Below are 18,411 nucleotides of genomic sequence, written 5' to 3'. Positions count from 1 at the left end.
CTTTGCCAACACTTGTCATTTCTTGTGTTTTTTATGTTAGCCATTCTGACAAGTATATGATGTTATCTCATTTTGGTTTTGCTTTGCATTTGCCTGATGATAAGTGATAGTGACGTTGAGCATTTTTTTCATGTGTCTGTTGGCCATCTCTATGTCTTTAAAGAAATGTCTGTTTATGTCTTCTGCCCATTTTTAAACTGGATTATTGCGGGGGGTGGGGTTGGTGTTGGGTTGTATAAGTTCTTAATATATTTTAGGTATTTTTAATAAAGATTTTTATTTATTTTTTTGACAGAGAGAGAGAGAGAGCACAAGCAGGGGGAGTGGCAAGCAGAGGGAGAGGGAGAAGTAGGCTCCCCACAGAGCAAGGAGCCTGATGTAGGACTTGATCCCAGGACCCTGAGATCATGATCTGAACTGAAGGCAGACACTTAATGGACGGAGCCACGCAGATGCCCTATTTTGGGTAATAACCACTTACCAGTTATATCATTTGCAAATATCTTCCCCCATTCAGTAAGTTGTCTTTTAGTTTTGTTGATTATTTTCCTTTGCTGTGCAGAGCTTTTTATTTTAATGTGGTCCCAATAGTTTATTTTTGCTTTGTCTCCCTTGACTCAGGAGATATATCTAAAAAAAAAAAAAAAGTTGCTATAGCTGATGTCGAGACATTACTGCCTTTGCTCTCGTTCAGGATTTTTCTGGTTTCAGGTCTCACATTTAGGTCCTAATCCATTTTGAGTTTATTTTTGAATGGTGTAAGAAAGTAGTCCTGTTTCGTTCTTTGCATGATTGTCCAGTTTTCCCAACACTATTTGTTGAATAGACTGTCTCTTTTCCATTGCATATTCTTGTCTCCTATTCTCAAATATTACTTGACCATATAGTCATGGGTTTGTTGCTGGGCTTTCTATCCTGGTTTGTTGATTTATGTGTCTATTTTTGTGCCAGCACCATACTATTTTGATTAATACAGCTTTGCAGCTAACTTGAAATCTGGAATTTTGCTATCACCAGCTTTTCTTTTCTTTTTCAAGATTGTATTACTATCAATTACTTCCTTTATGTTAGTTAATAAATAGAGGCTTTATGTATTTAGGGGCTCCCATGTTGAGTGCATAAATGTTTAAAATCGTTATATCTTCTTGTTAGATTGTTCTTCTTATAATTATATTGTGTTCTTCTTTGTCTCTTATTAGAGTCTTTATTTTAAAGTCCATTTAGTCTAATATAAGTATTGTTTCCCTGACTTTCTTTTCAATGCCACTTGCATGATAAATGTTTCTCCATCCCTTCATTCTCAACATGCATGTGTCTTTAAATCTGAAATATGTTTCTTATAGGCAGCATATTGATGGATCTTGCTTTTTTTGTCCATTTCACCATCCTATGTCTTTTTCTTGGAGTTTTATACCATTTACATTCAACGTAATTATCAATAGCTATGTACTGCCATTTTTGTTACTTGTTTTTATGGTTATTTTGTAGTTCTTTTTATTTTCTGGATCTCTTCTCTTGTGGTTTGATGGCTTTCTTTAATTATATAATTGGATTCCTTTCTCTTTATTTATTGCATATCTATTACCAGTTTTTGAGTTGTAGTCACCATTAAGTTAGTATATAACATCTTATGCATATAGAAGTCTACATAGTAAGGTGATGGTCACTTAAGTTTGAATCCATTATAAAAACACTAACACAGAGGGCAGAGCAAGTTGGCAGAGGAGTAGGGTCCCCAAGTCACCTGTCCCCACCAACTTACCTAGGTGACTTTCAAATAATCCTGAAAACCTAAGAATTCGGCCTGAGATTTAAGAGAACAGCTGGAATGCTACACAGAGAAGAGTTTGTGCTTCTAACAAGTAAAACTCATTTTTAGCCACTCTACACTGAGCAAATGACTAGAAAGAAGAACTCACCACAAAAGGAATAATCAGAAACAGTACTCTCTGCCACAGAGTTACAGAATTTGCATTACAATTTGATGTCAGGAAGTCAATTCAGAAGCACAATTATAAAGCTACTGGTGGCTCTAGTAAAAAGCATAAAGGATTCAAGAGACTTCATGACTGTGGAATTTAGATCTAATCAGGCCGAAATTAAAAATCAATTAAATGAGATGCAATCCAAAGTGGAGGTCCTAACGATGAGGGTTAATGAGGTAAAAGAAAGAGTGAGTGACATAGAAGACAACTGTGTGGCGAGGAAGGAAGCTGAGGACAAAAGAGAAAAACAATTAAAAGACCATGAGGAAAGGTTAAGGGAAATAAATGACACCTCAGAGGGAAAAAATCTACGTTTAATTGGGTTTACAGAGGGCCCTGAAAGGGACAGAGGACCAGAAAGTATATTTGAGCAAATCATAGCTGAGAACTTCCCTAACTTGGGGAAGGAAACAGGCATTCTGATCCAGGAGATAGAGAGAGTCCCCCCCTAAAACCAATAAAAACTCCTCAACACCTTGACATTTAAAGTGAAACTTGCAAATTCCAAAGATAAAGAGAAAATCCTTAAAGCAGCAAGAGACAAGAGATTCCTAACTTATATGGGGAAAAATATTAGATTAACAGCAGACCTCTCTACAGAGACCTGGCAGGCCAGAAAGGGCTGGCAGGATATATTCAGGGTACTCAATGAGAAGAACATGCAGCCAAGAATACTCTATCCAGCAAGGCTCTCACTCAGAATAGGAGAGATAAAGAGCTTTCAAGATAGGCAGAAACTGAAAGAATATGTGACTACCAAACCAACTTTGCAAGAAATATTAAGGGGGACTCTGTAAAAGAAAGAGGAAGCCCAAAGAAATAATCCACAAAAATAGGGACTGACTAGGTATTATGATGACACTAAATTCATATCTTTCAATAGTAACTCTTAACATGAATGGGCTTAATGATCCCATCAAAAGATGCAGGGTTTCAGACTGGAAAAAAAAAAAAGACCCATCTATTTGCTGTCTACAAGAGACTCATATCAGATAAATTAAAGTTTATCCCAAAAACTGTAGTAAGAGATGAAGAGGGACACTATATCATACTTAAAGGATCTATCCAAGAAGAGGACCTAATAATAATCAATATTTATGCCCCTAATGTGGGAGCTGCCAAATATATCAATCAATTAATAACCAAAGTAAAGACATACTTAGATAATAATACACTTATACTGGGAGACTTTAACACAGCACCTTCTGCAAATGACAGATCTCCTAGGCACAACATCTCCAAAGAAACAAGAGCTTTAAATGATACACTGGACCAGATGGATTTCACAGATATTTACAGAACTTTACATCCAAAGCAACTGACTACACATTCTTCTCAAGTGCACATGGAACTTTCACCAGAATAGACCACATACTGGGTCACAAATCAGGTCTCAATTGATACCAAAAGATTGGGATTGTCCCCCGCATATTTTCAGACCATAATGCTTTGAAACTAGAACTCAATCACAACAAGAAATTTGGAAGAAACTCAAACATGTGGAGGTTAAAGAGCATCCTGCTAAAAGATGAAAGGGTCAACCAGGAAATTAGAGAAGAATTAAAAAGATTCATGGGAACTAATGAGAATGAAGATACAACCGTTTGAAATCTTTGGGATACAGCAAAGGCAGTACTGAGAGGGAAATACATCGCAATACAAGCATCCCTTAAAAAATTGGAAAAAACTCAAATCTGTAAGGTAACCTTGCACCTAAGGGAACTGGAGAAAGAACAGCAAACAAATCCTACACCCAGCAGAAGGATAGAGTTAATAAAGATTCAAGCAGAATTTAATGAAATAGAGACCAGAAAACTGTAGAACAGATTAATAAAACCAGGAGTTGATTCTCTGAAAGAATTAATAAGATAGATAAACCATTAGCCAGCCTTATTAAAAACAAAAGAGAAATGACTCAAATTAATAAAATCACGAACGAAAAAGGAGAGATCACCACCAATACCAAGGAAATACAAACGATTTTAAAAACATATTATAAGCAGCTATATGCCAATAAATTAGGCAATCTAGAAGAAATGGACGCATTTTTGGAAAACCACAAACTACCAAAACTGGAACAGGAAGAAATAGAAAAACTGAAAAGGCCAATAACCTGGGAGAAAATTGAAGCAGTCATCAAAAACCTCCCCAAACACAAAAGTCCAGGGCCAGATGGCTTCCCAGGGGTATTCTATCAAACGTTTAAAGAAGAAACAATACCTATTCTACTAAAGCTATTCTGAAAGATAGAAAGGGATGGAGGATGGAGTACTTCCAAACTTGTTCTATGAGGCCAGCATCACCTAATTCCAAAACCAGACAAAGACCCCACCAAAAAGGAGAATTACAGACTAATATACCTGATGAACACACATGCAAAAATTCTCAACAGGATACTAGCCAATAGGATCCAAGAGTACATTAAGAAGATTATTCACCATGACCAAGTGGGATTTATCCCCGGGATGCAAGGCTGGTTCAACACTCATAAAACAATCAATGGGATAGATCATATCAATAAAAGAAGAAACAAGAACCATATGATCCTCTCAATAGAGACAGAGAAAGCATTTGACAGAATACATCATCTATTACTGATCAAAACTCTTCAGAGTGTAGGGATAGAGGGAATATTCCTGAGCATCTTAAAAGCTGTCTATGAAAAGCCCACAGCAAATATCATTCTCAATGGGGAAACACTGGGAGCCTTTCCCCTAAGATCAGGAACATGACAGGGAAGTCCACTCTCACCACTGCTCTTCAACATAGTACTAGAAGTCCTAACCTCAGTAATCAGGCAACAAAAAGAAATCAAAGGCATTCAAATTGGCAAAGAAGAAGTTAAACTCTCCCTCTTTACAGATGACATGATACTGTACCTAGAAAACCCAAAACACTCTACCCAAATATTGCTAGAACTCATACAGCAATTCAGCAGTGTGGCAGGATACAAAATCAATGACCAAAAATCAGTGGCATTTCTATACACTAGCAATGAGACTGAAGAAAGAGAAATTAAGGAGTCAATCCCATTTATAATTGCACCCAAAAGCATAAAATACCTAGGAATAAACCTAACCAAAGAGGTAAAGGATCTGTACCCTAAACACTACAGAACACTTCTGTAAGTAATTAAGGAAGACACAAAGAGATGGAAAAATATTCCATGCTCATGGATTGGAAGAATTAGTATTGTGAAAATGTCAATACTACCCAGGGCGATTTACACATTCAATGCAATCCCTATCAAAATACCATGGACTTTCTTCAGAGAGTTGAAACAAATAATCTTAAGATTTGTGTGGAATCAGAAAAGACTCCAAATAGCCAGGGGAATATTGAAAGAGAAAAACAGAGCCGGGGGCATCACAATGCCAGATTTCAGGTTGTACTACAAAGCTGTGATCATCAAGACAGTGTGGTACTGGCAGAAAAATAGACACATAGATCAATGGAAGAGAATAGAGAATCCAGAAATGGGCCCTCAACTCTATGGTCAACTAATATTTGACAAAGCAGGAAAGACTCTCCACTGGAAAAAAGACAGTCTCTTCTATAAATGGTGCTGGGAAAATTGGACAACGATATGCAGAAGAATGAAACTGGACCACTCTCTTGCACCATACACAAAGATAAACTCAAAATGGATGAAAGATCTAAATGTGAGACAAGAATCCATCAAAATCCTAGAGGAGAACACAGGCAACATCCTTTTTGAACTTGGCCACAGCAACCTCTTGCAAGATAAATATATGAAGGCAAGGGAAACAAAAGAAAAATGAATTAGTGGGACTTACGATAAAAAGCTTCTGCACAGCAAAAGAAACAGTCAACAAAACTAAAAAACAACCTACAGAATGAAAGAAGATATTTGCAAATGACGTATCAGATAAAGGGCTAGTGTCCAAGATCTATAAAGAACTTATTAAACTCAACAGCAAAGAAACAAACAATCCAATCATGAAATGGGCAAAAGACATGAACAGAAATCTCACAGAGGAAGACAAGACATGGCCAACAAGCACATGAGAAAATGCTCCGCATCACTTGCCATCAGGGAAATACAAATCAAAACCACAATGAGATCCCACCTCACACCAGGGAGAATGGGGAAAATTAACAAGGCAGGAAACAACAAATGTTGGAGAGGATGTGGAGAAAGGGGAACCCTCTTGCACTGTTGGTGGGAATGTGAACTGGTGCAGCCACCCTGGAAAACTGTGTGGAGGTTCCTCAAAGAGTTAAAAATAGACCTGCCCTACGACCCAGCAATTGCCCTGCTGGGGATTTACCCCAAAGATACAGATGCAGTGAAACGCTGGGACACCTGCACCCCGATGTTTCTAGCAGCAATGTCCACAGTAGCCAAACTGTGGAAGGAGCCTCGGTGTCCATCGAAAGATGAATGGATAAAGAAGATGTGGTTTATGTATACAATGGAATATTCCTCAGCCATTAGAAATGATGAATACTCAACATTTGCTTTGTCGTGGATGGAACCGGAGGGTATTATGCTGAGTGAAGTAAGTCAATCGGAGAAGGACAAACATTATATGGTCTCATTCATTTGGGGAATATAAAAAATAGTGAAAGGAATAAAGGAGAGAAAAGGAGAGAAAATGAGTGGGGAAATATCAGTGAGGGTGACACAACATGTGAGACACCTAACTCTGGGAAACGAACAACGAGTGGTGGAAAAGGTGGGCGGGCGGTTGGGGTGACTGCTTGACAGGCATTGATGGGGGCACTTGATGGGATGAGCACTGGGTGTTATGCTTATGTTGGCAAATTAAACTCCAATAAAAAAATACAAAAAAAAAAGTACTAACATTTTTATTCCTCTATCCACCATGTTTCATGAATATGATATTATACTTTATATCCTATTATTTTGTGAATTCCTTGATTTTTACCTGATTTTACTGCTTTTGTGCTTCCTATTTTTCTTACTCCTGTTCACGATCTTTCCTTTTCACTCAAAGAATCTCCTTTAACATTGCTTTTAAGGCTGGTTTAGTGGTGATGAATTCCTTTAATATTTTTTTGTCTGGCGTACTCTCTCTCTCTATTCTGAATGATAATTTTGCTGGATAGAGTATTCTTGGTTGCAGTTTTTTTTTTTTTCCTTTCAGCACTTGGAATATATCATGCCAGTCTTTTTGGGACTGCAAAGTTTTCTTAAAAATCAGCTCCTAGACTTATGGGTTTCCCCTGTATTCAGCTTTTTTTTTTTTTCTCTTGCTGCTTTAAAAATTCTCTTGTTGTTACTACTTTTTGCCATTTTAATTATTATGTGTTTTACATGGGTTGATTTTGGGCGAGCTCTCTGTGATCTTTGGATCTAAATTTCTGTTTCCTTCCCTAGATTGGGGAAGTTTTCACCTATTATTCTTCAAATAAATTTTCTGCCCCCTTTCCTCTATCTTCTTATGGAGTCCCTATAATGTGAATGTTATTATGTTAGATGGTGTTGCTGAGTTCCTTTAACTTATTCTCATTTTTTGTAATTATTTCTTATTTCCTCTGTTCAATTTGATGGCTTTCCATTACTTTGTCTTCTCAGCACAGGTCCCTATGCCTGGGGTACTTGTTGTAGGGTCTGCTCTGCTTCCTTCTCCATGCCTGTGGTGTCCCTCCCTCCTGTGGTTAATCTTTTTTTTTTTTTTTTTTTTTAATTTTTTTTTTATTTATTTATGATAGTCACAGAGAGAGAGAGAGAGAGGCAGAGACACAGGCGGAGGGAGAAGCAGGCTCCATGCACCGGGAGCCCGACGTGGGATTCGATCCCGGGTCTCCAGGATCGCGCCCTGGGCCAAAGGCAGGCGCCAAACCGCTGCGCCACCCAGGGATCCCCTCCTGTGGTTAATCTTGTGGTTAATATTGTGCATCAGTTTGGGTTCAACTGCATCTCCTTCTTACCCTTTTCAATATTGCTTCTTCTTTATGATTAGCTGTGGAGAGCCTGTTCTGAGAGTCTTTGGGTTATTTTCTGGGTTATTTACACTGATATGGGTATCATCTAAGTGTATCCATGGGACAAAGTGAGCTTGAGATCCTCCCACTTGGTCATCGACCCTGGAAGTTAATTTTTCTTTTTTGAAAATTAATTTACTTAAAATATTTTTCTGATATTTAGGAAGGCATATATTTTAATCCTAATGACTAGTAACTATTTTAATCCTTTTGACTAGTAACTTTTGTACCATTCTCTGTCTCTCTTTTCTTTTTACTATTTAATTTGGTGAGTTTAAATGATATGCTTTGACTTCTACCTATTTCCTAGGCAATGATCAAAAACATTCTGTTTCCCCATTTCTCTTGTATCTGTTTTTTTTAGCTTTGTTATTTCTGCTGTGTTAGAGCATATAACATTTGCAAACTTTTTGTTTCATTACCCCACCTTTGTTAACTCTTAAAATTACTTTTGTTAAAGTTCCCAATTACCTTGGATAGAAACTTACTTAATATCCTATACATATTGCCTGATAGTTGATGGAGAGCTTGGTTGGATATAAGATCCCTGGGTCGTACTTTCTATTTTAGTTTCTTGAAAGTACTGTTGTGCTATTGCTGTTTGTTGTTATCTGAAAGTCTGTTGTCAACCCCAAAATTTCCCCATCTTATTAGTCTTTCGGATTGGAAGAGAGAACTCTTCTCTCTTCTTTATTTTAAAAGTCTTATAGTTCTATTCTGAAATGTCTCAGAGTCAATTGACACATTTTCCCCAGGTATGTGATTTTTCCCTAGCCTTTCAGGATGTAGATATAAGATTTCTTTTCTGTCAGGGAATTTTCTTAAATTATATTTTAAAATATTAATTTCATTTCAGTTTGCTTTTTTTCTTTGAGTATTCAAATTAGGTAAATATTTGGACATACTATCAATCCTCTAATTAGAAATATTAGTATCCTTTAACCAATCACCAATTATATTAATTCTAAATGCACTTCCACTTTGGAAGATCATATATCAACTGATACATTCTTCCCACCAACTTTATGAAATAGGTTATGTTATTACTTCATTTTATTGATACCAATGTATCTCATTTATTCATAAGATTTTGTTAAGTGAAGCCAGAAAAATGTTATTTTTGTTGGTGGCAACTCTGGGAAAATATTGATCTTAGATTAGTACAGAAAATTATTTTAAAAACAATACAAAATAATTGTATTATAAAGTTGGAATACAGAAAATATAAAATGTATTTGTTTTCACATTTCTGGAACTCAGTCTAAGCTATAGGGTATTCAGACTAATTTTAAAAATAAATTGTCTGTTAAAAGTTGTTCAGTGTTGAGTGACTGTACAAAAAGCCAGATGTCACATTTGTATTGGGCACTAGCCTCAAAGGAGACATTAGTTCACTTTGTATCTTAATACTACAGGTCTTTGGCTGTTTCCAAGCAACACACAATGTTTGGAAAATAGGTGTTGAATTTAGACAGTCATTCACATGTTTTGTCTACGTACTGTCAAACACCCAGATGCCTGTAAGCAAAAATATATCTCAAGGAATTATGTTTTTATCTGTATATTTGGCATCATGTAGACTTAACTTGGCAGCCTCTCAAAAAAGCATGCCTTCTTTCAGAGTTTTATATTCTACATTTTTGTCACCTTACAGCAGCAGTTAATAAGACATGTCAGTCACTCCCCTGTTCTGGAGTTACAATGAGCTGGAAGTGACACTGATCCGATATAATATAAGATTCCCAGACATTTCAAGAGGCCAATGATAGCTAATACAATTCAATTTTTATTTCTGTCCTGTCATGGAGCTATGTACTTTTAAAGAGAAAAGCCTTAAAGAATATTCTTCACCCTACTTTGTAAAGAAAATCAAAATAGGTAGATGCATCTTTTCCCATAAGAGTTATGGTCATGTTAGTGATAACTAGCTCTACTGTACTTAGATAGAATTAATTTAACCAATTAACCAATTTTAAAGATAGTATTATTTTCTAACTGTGGTGTTAGAAGAGGGAAATTGGTGTAGCCACCGTTTGTTATTTTCTTCAAATTTATTTCAATTTTTTTGAAAATTATCAATGCATGTAGATCCCTGTAGGCATTATATTCTTGTTGGTGCTACTTGCATACCAAGGAGTCTCAATGTGGTGGGGTATAAAAACAAAATGCTTTTTATCTAATATGTGTATCCTAAATGTGTAAAATTAAACCTATAAACCCACCTCTCCCACTGGGAAAGTGGCTCTTTAATACCCCCTTGGCCATATTCCACACCTTACCAGATATTGGAATTGTCATTGTCAGATATTGGAATACTCATTCCAGTAGGCATGATTAAATCCTCTGGTTTCTCTCTCTCTCTCTTTTTTTCTTCTAATTTTGAAGCCCCCTTCCCTCCTCCAGGGCAGACCAGAACAGTGGGTAATTTACTTCCTTTTTTGTTCCCTTAGGGAAGTGGAAAAGGGAGAGAAAAATGTTTAAAGAGATGCCCACAGGGGGCAGGTCTCACCCTTCAATTTGGTTGGTGGTAACTGTGCTGAAATTCATTATCTGTGGATATAGTTGGGTTGTGTGATGAATCAGCATGTCCCCATAGTGATATGCAATTCCCTGCAATTCTTCTGGCCTTGCAGACTTTCAATAGCTTTGTTCTGATTTCATAGGGACATCATGCTGAATTCTCTGATGTACCAGGTGGTCTTGGTAAGGCTATAGTTGCAAAATGTCTACTTTTCTGAGGCCAATTTTTAAAACTCCAGACACTTCAGGATCCATTCCATATTTCTTTGGAACTAAGAAGTGAGTGGCTGGCAGTTCTCTACCACCTTATATCTCAATTTTCTTTTCCATTGCTACAGTAGCCTAGAGGAAATTTCCCAAGTCTACAGTAAGCAGACATCCAAAGAGAGAACAGAATACTGGTTGTCCTTTTTTGTAAAAGCCTTCAGTTTTTACAATTGACTCCCTGAAGCCTCCCTCCCTCAGCAAAAGGGAGGGGAACCTCCTCTGAAGGAAGAGCGAGAATAGCACTTCTTCAGCAATAATGTGGTCCCTAATTTGTATCTCCCTTCCTGTAGACCAAGGATGGCAGGAGGAGGTTATATGAGAGGGTGGTTGGCAGTGGAACCTATTCTCTGACCATCTCAGTAAGTACAGTGAGAAAATGACTGGCCTAGGCAACTGTCTGAACTTAGAATGTGGGACCTTAGCAGCAATTCTATAGCAACGCCAGCACAAATTCCTGTTACATTATTTAGCTTTATAGGGGCTACTTGTTATGGATCTGGGTTGCTCAAGCCCATGCATGCACAATATAAGGAATGTGCTTAGGTGGTCCAGCGCATCAGGTGTACTGCATCAAATCCTGTTTAGTACAAGGTGGTGCATAATGATTCATGATTTAGCAACACTTTATTTTCACTATGTACTCTTACATTGATGGAAAAATGACAAAAACTGTTATGATTAATAATAGCACTATCCTCCCCATCAGTTCTAAGTGATTACACAGAAACTGAGGTACAAATAAACACATACTTCTGCAGAGAGGTACAATCATTTTCCTGAACTTTTAACTTTAACTTTCAGCATATACATAATCCTTGTAAAAGTATTGTGTTTGCAGAGCTGAAATTCTGTCCTCTGAAGGGCCAGTGTGTCATTCTGTGGCTGGCAGTTTGGAAAAACTTTCATAGCCTCAGGTTTGTTCTCTGCATCCATGACTTGGATAGACTTGGCATTAAGATTGTTGGAATTCCAGAGTTCTGCACTTCCTCAGCTGTATAGGGAAAGCTGACAAGGCGTCAGTCATCAGAAAATAATTTGTCAAGTGAGAGAATGTTTTCTTCTATCTTCACTATCTAATTCACCATCTGTCTATGCCAATGATATGTGTGAATTGAGAAAATAAAAGTTTGCATATAAATTATTAAGTTTTTAAAAACCACTTTTATTTACAAGTGTAGGAACCAAATTGTTTGAAGGTAACTTTTGCTTACTAAAAAACTTAGTCTCTCAAAATTTCAGGCTTTGTCATGTTTTGTTTTGCTTTTTAGTAAACTTTTTATTTTAGAATATATTTATAGAGAATATCTAGAAAAAAAATGTGAAGGAGAACTCTCAAATATACCCCATAACCGGTTTCCCCTATTATTAACATTTTACATTGTATGGTATATTTGTTACAGTTAATTAACCAATATTGAGACCTGACTTTTAACTAAAGTCCATATGTTAATTAGACTTCCTTAGTTTTTTGCCTAGTGACCCTTTTCTCTTCCAGGATGTCACATTACATTTAGTCATTATGTTTCCTTAGGCTCCTCTTGGTTGTGACAGTTTCTGAGACTTTCTCTGTTTTTCATGATACTGAGAATTTTAAGGAGTACTGGTGGGTTATTTTGTAGAATGTCCCTCTGTTGGATTTGTCTGATGTTTTTCTCTTGATTAGAATGGAATTATGTGTTGTAGGGGAGAAGACTACTGAGGTAAAATGCCATTTGTATCATATACATCAAGAATAATACCATCAGTGTGACTTATTGCTGTCAATGTTAATCTTGATCAATTGGCTGAGGTAGCAGGTCTCTCCACTGTAAAGTTACTCTATTCTCCCAACCCCTCTTTCATTAATTACTCTTTAATTCATAGTTTTGTAAGTCACTAGGCACAGTCTACACTTAAAGAATGGAGAGATGCTTTACCACCTTGAGGGAAGAGATCCATAGAAATTATTTGGAATTCTGCACAGGAGATTCATTTATTCTCCCTCTTTAAAAAATTCAGTCATTTATTTATATCAATATGAATATATGGATACTTATTTTTTCCTTTAGGTTATGATCCAACACTATCTCATGTATTTGTTGTTCAAATTGTTCTAGGTTTGGCCATTAAGAGCCCTTTCAGGTGACTCCCATGTCAATTCTGTAGGCAAGATTAAAATGCTGGAGTGACAAGTTTATTTGAAGAATTTGAAACACAGTGAGAAGCAAGGGGAAGAAGAAGGAGCACTTTAATGCACTTAGGGGAGGGTGCCTGTGGGTGGAAAGACAATACCACCTGAATCTAGTATGCAGGTGTTCATGTGTCCTGTCTGTCTCAATACCTTATCAGCCTTCCCCACTGGGGGTATAGTCATTAGGACCACACATAGGGCTCATGCAAGAGGCTTATGGACAAAAGGTACTGAGGCCCAATGACACACAATTGCTCTAGCAGAGAGACATGGTGATAAGTACTCCTGGGCACAGCTGTGGCTCTCCTAGTAGCTCAATGGACAGCCACATGTTCTTCATGTTTCTTTGGTAGAGGACACATGAATTGAAAGGTGTTACAACTAGGTGTCTGACTTAAGATGTTCTGAACATTGAGCCTTTCAATCCTTTCCTATCTATGTCACATGCTCTACTTAACTGTTTAATATATATCTTGGGTTACGGATGTATTTACTATCTATGCTTAACTCATATCATGAGTTCATTTATCTATCTAATTTTTTGTCCCTTCTATAGTAGAATTAAACATTTTCCTAAATACAAAATTACATAGACATTTTACATATTACATAGACAAAGAAAATATAGGTAGATTAGAAGACATAATTGCAACCAAGTTCCCCTTTCAGGAAGTGGGATCTCAAGTGATATTGAATAGATAGATTGATCAAGAAGTTGAAAATACTGAAAATATCAGATGTGCTTCCAAAGGAGGATATGGTATTTGATTCAACGGCCATATGGAGGTCAATTTACTCTGAAGAGCTAAAGGTTTGTCCAGGAGAATCTCCTATTTTTCTTTCAAAAAAAATTTGCAAAAGACATTCCTCCAAGGAGCCCTGTAGATGGATGGAGCTGAGTACTGTTAGGAGGGTGGCTGGCTTCCTGTTGCTAAGGAATCTGAGCATTTTTCCATCTCTCTCTCTTTTTTTTTACATTTATTTGAGAAAGAGAGAGAGTGCATGTGCACACACACTAGTGGTGAGGGCGGGGGGGCGGGCAGAGGGGCAAGCAATGCACTGAGTGCAGAGCCCCACTTGGGGCTTGATCCCAGCACCCTAAGATTAGAGGCTTAACTGACTGAGCCACCCAGGCACTCCTCCATCTTTCTTCTAAGAGAAATAATCTGACAAAGGCACAACAATCTCTATACTAAAGATGTTCTTGTCAATTGTTACAAACCCACTTAGCATCTTCTTGACATTCCTGATATAAAAAAAAAAATACCAAATTCTTGTATGGTCAAAGTCATATGGAACCTTATTAAGAATTTGTCAGGTCTGTGCCATGGTACAAATGGGGCAAGCAGAGCCAACTTCATGGAGGAAGTCATGTTAGAACCATGCCCTGAAAAATTTGATAGAATTTTAAAAAACAGAGAAGATGGAGAATAGCATGCTCGAAAAGGAAGTAGACTAAGCACAAGAGGAAGTCTGCTACATGAAACAGTATGGCTTTAACAAAAGCTCCTGTAATGAAGGGAATAGAGTCCAGGCTAGAAGCTCAGCCCATAATGCTTAGTAAGACCAGAGGTTCATATATAATTTTCTAGGAATTTTTTATTACCCAAACTTTTTAGCAGTACAAAATTACCCTGTTACTCATGGGTGTAAGGGGAGCATGCACATATTACCGTTTAAGGTATGATTCAAACACCCTTGGGGAAGAGAAACTCTAGAGTTGGATGTGGGTGAGCAATGCTGCAAACCCAGAACAAAAGGTGTCAAGATTTTCTGATTGTCAGGGGCAGTTCTGGAAGCATCACCCATTCTGCCAAATCACCTATTCCTCACAACAATCCCTATCTTATGTATATAATATTAATGTCTCTGTTTTATAGATAGTGAAACTGATACCTGGAGAGGATGACTTATCTGCTAAAGGTCAAAAAGCCAGTAGGTCATGGAATTCCTTTGGATTTAAGACACACATCCTTGGGACGCCTGGGTGGCTCAATGGTTGAGTGTCTGCCTTCGGTTCAGCGTATGATCCCGGAATCTTGGGATCGGTTCTCGCATTGGGCTTCCCGTAGGCAACCTGCTTCTTTCTCTGCCTCTCTCTGTGTCTCTCTTGTGGATAAATAAATAAGTAAGATATTTTTTTAAAAAAGCAGGTGCACATCCTTAACTACGATTATATTCTTGCAATCTAATTTTAAACTTTTATCAAAATATGCTAGAAATGTTCACAGTATGAACACTAGGAATGCCCTAAATTGCAAATGGCACCTAAAGCCTAGTAGCTACCAACTAAATGTTGAGTAAATGAGTGACTGGACTGATGAATAAATGAATGAATGAGTGCAAGATGCTCCAACTGAAAAGGAAAATCCTCTTGGCTCTGAAAGGCTGAGAGCATTAGAGGACATAGGAGAGAAAAGGAAAAAGAAAAATCTTTATTTCACATTCCGGGGAAGCTATAGAGAAAGTATAATTGTTTTATTTATTATACATAGAGACACACAGAAAGAGAGAGGCAGAGACACAGGCAGAGGGAGAAGCAGGCCCCATGCAGGGAGCCTGACGCGGGACTCAATCCCGGGTCTCCAGGATCCCACCCTGGGCTGCAGGCGGCGCTAAACCATAGCGCCACCGGGGCTGCCCTGTTTTAAAAATCTGTATACAATCTAATGGAAGATCAGCAACATAGGCTTGTTGATTTTTTTGGTTTCTGGCATAAAAATAAATGTAAACATGTGTGGTCAGAAGCCAGAATCAGGTACAGAGGCTATTGATCATTATTTTAGATTTTTCTTTTCCAGATTTAGGTTTTTCCTGGATGTCTATTTCTGGTAGTCTACAGAGTTGGAATTTATTAATGAAGTTTTCTGTTCTGCAGTCTTGAGCTTTTTAGAACATGTGTTTTGATGATGAGGAAGAGCTAGTTACAAGCCTGTGCCTCAACAGTAGTACTTAGTGACTATTCATGACATAATTGTTAGTGAGGATGCAACAAGGAAGTTACTCAAATCAGAAGGTTGAAAGCTATCAGGAAAGGGGAGGAGGAGGAAGGGACACAACTGGGAAGGAATGTGTTTTCTTTTCTGTTTGTTTGTTTTTCAGAATCAACAGTTCCAGCCCAGGGACTGCTAAGTGTTTCAAATAAGAGCCCCTTGCAAGGTATGTCTCACCTGATAACCTGTTATATGTACCAGTTAGAGCCAGATTGGAGCTAAGCACCTGCACAAAAGCCCCCTTCAATTGTCTAGAACTTACATTTCACTCATTATAATACCAGGATCTCCTCCTATGGGTGGAGTTTTTCGCCATTTTTGGAACACAGATGTATGAACTAGCATGCTGACATGCTAGGCACACACAATTGAATCTAAGTGCCTAAGCAATAGAATATGTGTAAGTTTCTTAATGTATATTCATATTCCCTATCTCCATCCTCATATACACCACTGAATAAAAGTGTTTTTTTTTTTTTTACTAACCCCACAGGAGACAGCACTTTGATAGCTATCTCACTGTCTCTTTACTTATAACAAGCAATAAGAAATTTGTTGCTTTTAACATTTCCTTGGGGGTATGTTCAATTCAATGTACTCCAAGAAGTGAACCCCTTGAGTTCAGTTATAGAATTACTTTGAAAACACAGTAGATCATATTGATTGTATAAAGACCATTGGAGAAGATAATCACACTTAAATGAGTTCAACTGTCAATTCAGTCATGTGAACTCAGCTCAGAAATGGGGAAAATAGTAGAAAGAGTATCTTTATAATCTTTGCCTTTTGTGTAGCCCTTTTCAGTATTTGGCAAATATTTGTATATCAACTATTCTTTTTCTTGTTCCACTAAATCTATAAACTCATTAGGGTTAACATGAAATTATAATAATCATGTTTTAAGTTTTTTGTATGTTATGATGTTCTGACATCATAAAAATCTTCTAGGAACTGCTGGGATAGCCCATCTTGGAGCTAACCATTTCTTAGAGACAACAAAAGACACCCATAGAGTGTGCTTTTCATATGCAAACCAATCTATCCCCAGTCTATACTCCTAATCACTTCCCAAAGCCAATATTTTATCTAAATCTTTCCAGCTCCAGGTACCAGACTACTGGAGACCACCTCATAGTCCAAAACCTGCCAGAATTATCCAAATGAGACAATCCTAAACTGTTCACTCTGTTCTGTCTTGCCTTTCCTGCAGAAATCCCAATAAAGGATATGGCCAAGGCTTTCTCTTCCCTCCACTTCTACTCCTGACCAGAACCTGGTGCTGCGCCTGTGGCCCTGTGTGGCATCAGCACACCCCCTTCTGTTGGGAAATGTAGGTAATAAATTCTTTCAATGGCATTGACATCTTCATGGTGACAGTCACTTCCATAAGTTAAAATCACATGGGTACAAATGAGATAGGAATATCAGAGAGGGTGACAGAACGTGAGAGACTCTTAACTCTGGGAAACAAACAAGGGGTAGTAGAAGGAGAGGTAGGTGGGGGGATAGGGTAACTGGGTGATGGGCACTGAGGGGGGCATTTGATGGGATGAGCACTGGGTATTATACTATGTGTTGGCAAATCAAACTCCAATAAAAAAATATACAAAAAATAAATAAATAAAGGTTTAGTGTCTCCCCCCCCCAAAAAAAAAGAGAGATAGTAATGTATTTGAGAAAGCTGTGGCACACTAGCACGGAGAGCTTAGTGATTTTGCATAAAACAACAAATACATGCATAAATGTGTGTGTGTGTGTGTGTGTGTGTGTGTGTATGCTATGAAGCTAAGCTTACCCATATTTTATTTTAAAATTAGGAAGAGGGCAGCCCAGGTGGCTCAGCGGTTTAGCGCCGCCTTCAGCCCAAGGCGAGATCCTGGAGACCTGGGATCGAGTCCTACGTTAGGCTCCCTGCATAGAGCCTGCTTCTCCTCTGCCTGTGTCTCTGCCTCTCTCTCTCTGTGTCTCTCATAAAAAAATAAAATCTTTAAAAAACTAAAATAAAATTAGGAAGAATTTAGCTATATTGTCAAAGAAGGAGAAAGAACAGAAAATACAAATAAATTTGACGTATAAAGTTAGCATTTTTGAATAACACAATAAGAATAGCAGAGATTATTAAAACATAGTTGCACAGACCTTTAATACTTTCCAAGCTACTGTCAAAAGGCAAAAGAAACTAAATGTTATTGGTAAAGGTCAAACCTAGAATAGAAATTATAGAGAAAGAGAAGTTGTATTTGTGTTTTATTTTAGAAAGTTTTCTCATCAAAGAACCTCAAACCAATAGGAACTATAGCTTTGATATGAATGTGTGAAACCACCCAACTACAGGAAAAAGGATTACTCATATTTAGTTCCCAGTTGGAAATTTCAGAGGGTGTCTGTTATGAGATTATTTATCATGGAATGCTTTTGTATGAGACTTTTAAATTGGACTAACACCACCCTAAGGCCATGTATATTCACACAAAGATTACAAATGTTTTGAAATTCACCAGTC

At 37.5% G+C, this 18,411-nt stretch overlaps 1 long non-coding RNA gene across 1 annotated transcript; it reads left to right on the top strand.

Moving 5' to 3' along the window:
• The first annotated feature begins 344 nt into the window (after window positions 1-344).
• LOC121498509 lies at window positions 345-17,370 on the top strand. The gene is made up of 3 exons (XR_005989823.1): window positions 345-466; window positions 16,018-16,074; window positions 17,119-17,370. It is a non-coding gene; the product is annotated as an uncharacterized LOC121498509 (long non-coding RNA).
• The last annotated feature ends 1,041 nt before the right edge of the window (window positions 17,371-18,411 follow it).

This window comes from Vulpes lagopus, chromosome 9 (genome assembly GCF_018345385.1).
Source record: "Vulpes lagopus strain Blue_001 chromosome 9, ASM1834538v1, whole genome shotgun sequence".
NCBI lineage: Eukaryota > Metazoa > Chordata > Mammalia > Carnivora > Canidae > Vulpes > Vulpes lagopus.
Note: the sequence above shows the minus strand (reverse complement) of the source record. Positions and strands in the feature narration are given on the sequence as shown.